General features: G+C 38.1%; 1 long non-coding RNA gene across 1 annotated transcript; it reads left to right on the forward strand.

Moving 5' to 3' along the window:
- The first annotated feature begins 210 nt into the window (after positions 1–210).
- Positions 211–3,328, forward strand: LOC140717017 (uncharacterized). The gene is made up of 4 exons (XR_012096412.1): positions 211–465; positions 697–756; positions 3,119–3,184; positions 3,267–3,328. It is a non-coding gene; the product is annotated as an uncharacterized lncRNA (long non-coding RNA).
- Positions 3,329–6,945: the final 3,617 nt, after the last annotated feature.

A 6,945-nucleotide genomic window follows, 5' to 3' on the forward strand; every position in this document is an offset into this window, starting at 1 on the left:
CCATCCAATTTATTTTTAATCTTTCTGACCGCATTTTGGTTCTTTCAAAAACTTTTGCTCACGGCCAACATAGAGCACAGCAGTTAATTAGTTATGAGCAGAAGTTATGTAATTTCTTGTACTCCCACCTAATCAACTGCCTCTTTGTGCAAGTTTAACAGCACAGAGCATCAGCTGCGTGTAACCACTGTGGCTTCTTGGCCACGCTTACATGACTGCGCGGATCCATTTGCTAATGGTTCAAGTTCAAAATGGTTCCTTCCAGTTATCTGGTTTAGTCTGTCTCATTGACTTGATTGATGTGTTGGGTCTGGATATGCCACAGTGTGGGAGACTGCTCACTCCATTGGTCCCATAATTATTCTGCCCAGGAATGAGGTTCCACATCCAAAACTGAAGTGATGCCCTGCCCTAACAGCAGAATGAACTTACAGCTAAGGCATTTGCAGTCTGTTACCAGACAAGGTATGTTTTGATTATGAAGGCACTGTGCTATCTCATAACTGTTGTGGAAATAAAGTGATGCTATTGCAAAATCCAAAAATTAATGCAGTGATAGTATTCACATGAAAGTAGTCATGTCATCAGAAAGCAATATAGCTTAATATAGTTACCAAACTGTCTTAGTACGTATCTTTGATACAATGCTAATAGAATCACTTGTAATAAATTGTTTTGTTATTATTTTTATACTAGAATATCCCCAAGAAGATTGAAAAGCTGGAAAGATTAGAATAATGGCACACTGATGCATAAGTAAGTAATATTTCATCTGTCAAATTATATATTGTATTCTGTAAATTCTTCATAACAGTCAGCTACTTCAGTGCAAGGCAACTTAATGTGATTGTGAGGAATACTATGTAGGCTGAATGTTAAACCTACTGTTCGAGATTTTTGTAAGTGTGGTACATTGATCTGCAATTTGGCTGTCAATATTAACTGCTTTGTTTAGAGCTTGTCTCATAAAGCAACATTGACAATTCTACCTGCAAAATCTGCTGAAATGACTGAAGTTTTGGAGGAAAATGTGGCATTTTAGTCATTGCCATACATTTAGTATATGTTTTGTCATTTTTATTACTGCATTAGGAAAAGTTCAATCCATTGTTATATGTTAGTGTTTGGTAGTATTTTAGAGTAGTTATTAATCGTTTAATATTTATTTGTTTTTGCTGAGTAACTAATTAACAGAAGAAAAATTTCTGCTACAAATTTCTTCTGATTCCACCTTGTTTATGGTACTGACCAAGTTGATATTATACTAATGATGCACATGATTAAAAGGTGAATTTTAAACTAATTTTCCTCTGATCTACAGGGTAATTTATTTCAGATGTGTTGATATTGGAAAGTTGTAAATTATAGATGATTCATAATAGTTGGGGTGTAAAAGGCTGAAATATCATTAAAATAAATCACTTGTGAACCTGGATTCAGAAATGAATGGAACAATGGAAATATTAATTTCTTGTAAAGGTTTAATTAGAAATAAATAGAATATATAAATGAGAACATTGGAAGTTTTCTTTTAGGTTGGATTAACTGTATATTTCACAGATGGTTTCGCTAATGTACCATCCAATATCCATAGTTAAACAAAATTACAGGAGTCTAGAAATTTTGGATCATAACATATGAAATATATTTCAATTTAAACATAAAACTGAAGAATTTATTGTTGATCATCCATGGATTTACTATCAGCCTTCTCAAGAATTTCATGTTTAAATACTCATTTGACAGCTGGAAGTGATAATATGCCTTTGACTGATAACTTAGCTTTAATATCAGTTATAAATCTGTTGCTGTGATATAGTCCCTTTCTAAAACACAGGTTTGGTATCTGTTCTAAGGCCTTCAGTGAGTGGCTACATTGTGTGAATTTCTTTTTTTTAAAATTTTGATTTCTTTTTTGTTATGGTCATTTTTATCTTGTTTCTCTGTTCATTTCATCTATTTATAGTAATTCTCTCATTTTATCACTCTGCTTCCCCACTAACCCCACTCCTCTCTTCAATATGTTTGATTTTCCAGAGCACGTCTCTTTGCAATGTACAGCCATGATAACAGGAATCTACTGAAGAGACACCAAGGCTTGCTAAATTCATTGTTAAATGGCTGAACTTATTGATTAATCCAGAACTGTCATAACCTATGATTATAACCTCACATCTGGGCAGTGTGGGAGAGATACCCACCAAGAACTTGGACTTGTTTATTTATGAGTTCATATTGGGTCCTGGTGTTGCTTCGATACCATTATTCAAATCCCACCATAAATTTCAGCTCCTCTATATTTCTCCAGAAAAAAACTGCCACTACTCTAGAAAGGGGTTGTAATTTATACAGTGCTTTTCACATATCTTTCAGCAATTTTCAGCCAATGAAATATTATTGAGGTATAGTTATTGTTTTATGTTAGAAAATGGGAATGCTGCCACAAGTTACATAATCTGCTTCAGAAAATCTGAGGGGCAAAAATTAGCAGCAGTTTAAGGATGACCTCTTTTTGAAATTGTGACACAGGATCTTTTATATCTTTTATCTGAGAGAACAGATGCAATCCTTGTGTAAGATTGCACCTCCGAATGTGCAATTATCTCTCAATACGATAAGAATTTTGACCTAGATTTTTGGGCTGAAATCATTGAAGGGCACACACCAGAACTCTCAGCTGCAGATGGCATGAACATTAATATTCTTTGGATATCCCTCTCTCTCTCTGTGCTTCAGTTTACAGAGGGAATTCATTTTTATCCTACCCTCTGCAATTCTTTGATGTTCCAAAAAGTTCCCCAATATTCTTTTCTCAACTGTACCTTCCAGTACCTCACCATAATCATCTCCACTCTCCTCTTCTCTGTATCACTCTTCTGTTACTCTTAATGTAAACAATGCTGTTACATACCAGCAGTTCTTTAGAATTGCAAAAAATTCCTGGAAACTATTTTAAAGCAATGCACTGTATTTATGAATAAGTGTGCAATTGATTATAACTGAGCACTGTTTCCTATAGGGTATGCTATTTTGCCAAAGTTGCAAACTGCTATAAAATAATCTTCGCCATAAGCAAAAGGATGGAGAGTAATCTGCTGAATGTGTTTTGCCATTATAGCTTAGCTATCTTCCGTTGAGACCTCTGGTCGATAGAACGCCAAGAGCAACAATGTATGGCTGACTAGTGAGTATCATCTGAAAATGAGAAAATTGCAAATAGAAACAGAAAAAAATGTTACTGGAATCTGAGCTTCTCTTTCTGGCAGGGTTTGCCTGAGTTCCCTGCCCATGGCACTTGGATTTGAGGCTACTGTTATCATATCACGGATTATTATTGGCTGCACACTTATGATAACCCAAGAAGATCCAGAACAACCAATGGTATTTATCAAACACATGACTTTGGATCTATTTAAATCCAGCTTTTGTGCAACCACAAAATAAAGCAATCCATCATGGTCCTCAGGTGACTCCCAATGTGCTTCATTCTTGCTGTAGTCTGTAGTCTCTGTTCTCGTCATACTTGGAAGTACTTGTAATGGGTGACTGATGAGTTACAAAGGAAGCCCATTGTAAATAGTGTTCAGAAACACGATAATTAAAGCCCAATTATTCTATAAAATTGCCACCACGTGATTAAGTGAACAGACTTCAATATATGATTAGAAAATATTATCTGAAAGGAGACGCTGGGCAACTTTAGCTTGTGTTGTTTTATTGAGCACTGGAGGCTGAGGAGAGACCAGATGGAAGTTTGTAAGCATTGAAGAGTTCCATGTTCCAGGGTGAAAATGTCAACTACTAGAGGAGAGGTTTTTTAAATGTGGGTTTTGGGGGAGTGGGGTGGGTGTGTTGGAGGGGGGGGGAGGGTTAAAGGAGATATACAGGCAATTTTTTTCTTACTTAGAGAATGTTAGGTACCAAGAGCATGCTGGCAGGGTTGGGAATCTGTGGTAAAGGCAGACACAATGGTGATGTTTAAAGTCACATTGACATTGAAAAACTGAGGGACATGGATCGTGTGCAAGGCAGAAATTCAACTTGGCATCTTGGTTGCACAGACAACATGGTCAAAGGGTCTTTTCCTGTGCAGTATTGTTTTATTTTCTACGTTCTAATTTCTTTCAATCTGCATGTTATAATATTTCAATTTCTGTCATTCAGTGCAAAACATAGTGGTCGGGCTCAAAACCTGCTGGCAGACAGATTTCACTCAGAAGCCACACGAGTGAATCTGCAGATGCTGGAAATAAATAAAAACACAAAACGCTGGCAGAACTCAGCAGGCCAGACAGCATCTATGGGAGGAGGTAGTGACGACGTTTTGGGCCGAAACCCTTCATCAGGAGCCACTCAGACCTAGTATTCTTGTGCACTTCCTACTCTGAGTGTTTTACAAAATTTAAATCAGGCCTCATGACAGCAAGAAACATGAGGGTGGCAGGCTAACCCACTTCAGCTTGGAACCCTAACATGATCTGGGGATATTAGATTTTTCAAGATATCTGCCTAGAGTTTTGATGACCATATTTTTATAATACAATGGAACATATAATTAATAATTATCCCAATAAATAAATAATCACGTCTTCTATTTAAAATAAACAATTTTATTGATGTATTGGTGCATCTTTTAGGCCATTTTCTGTAATCCACAGCAGAATCTTGGACCCTGATGCTTTTGTGATCCAAACGTTTTTTGGAAGTCAAGAATGACAAGAAAAAAACTTAAGGCTTTCTTATTAAGTGTGTTACAACAGTGGGCAAAGAAAAGCAAAGACAAGCTGAAAGAACAAAGTCAAGGAAAAGGAAAAAGCTGTATCTGTCGTCTCCAACTCAGACAAGCGATAACACAAATTCAAGTGGTAACAATTAACTTATAAAGCAGCCAGATTCAAGTGGTGTAACGCCTGCTGTGAAAACTAAGAAATTTCTAGAATTTTCTAAGAAATTTTCTAAGAATTTTCTAGAGTTTCTAAGAAACTTCTAGAATAGAAGCAATTGTACTGTAATTGCTGGAAAATTCACTGAACAATTACACATATATATGTGGTTATATAAAAATGCGAACAAGCATTAGGAAAGTTAAACTAAATAAACAATACAGGGAAATATCAGTTCCACACCCTAATCCATCAAGAACATGTGCATAGCAAATCTAACTTTATAGCATGCACAAATGTTGTACGGTATATTATAATAAATTGCTCTTTTTACTGCTTAAAGTATTGGTTATTGAAGGTGCAGGTGTATACAACTTGCATGTAGAATTGAGGAGTCCTGTTGAGACTAAGAGAATATCTTTAGCAGTTCCATGAGATTTAAGCAGTAGGTCTGACTGGGATTCATTTTATGGAGGAGCACAGCCACATAACTTCAGGTAATTTTACATTAAATGTAAAATTAAACATTCTATGTGATACACAATTTAGCTTGTCTTTCAGAGCAAGGCAAGTTACGCCAATTTTATATTTTATGTATTATTCAAGAGACTTCTGAGTGCTCTGACCCAGTATAAATCTGTGATTAAAAAATATTATATAGGTAACAGCCAGCCTCATGGTTATGAAGCAATGAGCAACTTCTGTACAAATCGGGTTAACTGGAAAACCAGGTGTAATTGTAACCCAGCTCATCCAGCTGGAGTATGACATAAAGCTAGTGGCTGTCCATTTCATGCACCACCACTTCCAATGAGACAAGTGAAACATTTGAACTGGTAGTACTTGGTTTACAGCAGTTCACATGAAGCAAGGTAGTTTAAAATGTCTCTGTTATTTTATTGAGAACAGTTAAACAAAAACTGAAAGGGCAAAAATGTAAGCACGAGGAAATCTGCAGATGCTGGAAATTCAAGCAACCCACACAAAATGCTGGTGGAACGCAGCAGGCCAGGCAGCATCTATAGGGAGAAGTAGAGTTGCCGTTTCAGGCTGAGACCCTTCGTCAGGACTAACTGAAAGAAAAGATAGTAAAAGATAAGAAAGTGGGAGGGGGAAGGGGAAATCCAAAATGATCGGAGAAGACAAGAGGGGGAGGGATGAAGCTAAGAGCTGGAAAGTTGATTGGCCAAAGGGATACACAGCTGGGGAAGGGAAAGGATCATGGGATGAGAGGCCTAGAGAGAAAGAAAGGGGGCGGGGAGCACCAGAGGGAGATGGAGAGCAGGCAAGGAGTGATTGTGAGAGGGGCAGAGAGAGGAAAAAAAGGAGAGAGAAAAAAAGGGGGGAATAATAAATAAATAAGGGATAGGGTAAGAAGGGGAGGAGGGGTATTAACGGAAGTTAGACAAATCAATGTTCATGCCATCAGGTTGGAGTCCGGTGTCCGGTGCTCCCGGTGCAGCCTTCTATATATTGGTGAGACCCGACGCAGACTGGGAGACCGTTTTGCTGAACACCTACGCTCTGTCTGCCAGAGAAAGCAGGACCACCCAGTGGTCACACATTTTAATTCCACGTCCCATTTCCATTCTGATATGTCTATCCATGGCCTCCTCTGCTGTCAAGATGAAGCCACACTCAGGTTGGAGGAAGAACACCTGATATTCCATCTGCGTAACCCCCAACCTGATGGCATGAACATTGATTTCTCTAACTTCCGTTAATGCCCCTCCTCCCCTTCTTACCCCATCCCTTATTTATTTATTTATTCCCGCTTTCTTCTCTCTCCTTTTTTCTCTCTGCTCCTCTCACAATCACTCCTTGCCTGCTCTCCATCTCCTCTGGTGCTCCCCGCCCCCTTTCTTTCTACCTAGGCCTCCCGTCCCATGACCCTTTCCCTTCTCCAGCTGTGTATCCCTTTTGCCAATCAACTTTCCAGCTCTTAGCTTTATTCCTCCCCCTCTTGTCTTCTCCTATCATCTTGGATTTCCTCCTCCCCCTCCCGCTTTCCTATCTCTTACTGTCTTTTCTTTCAGTTAGTCCTGACGAAGGGTCTCAGCCC

This window comes from Hemitrygon akajei, chromosome 27 (assembly GCF_048418815.1).
Source record: "Hemitrygon akajei chromosome 27, sHemAka1.3, whole genome shotgun sequence".
NCBI classification, from domain to species: domain Eukaryota; kingdom Metazoa; phylum Chordata; class Chondrichthyes; order Myliobatiformes; family Dasyatidae; genus Hemitrygon; species Hemitrygon akajei.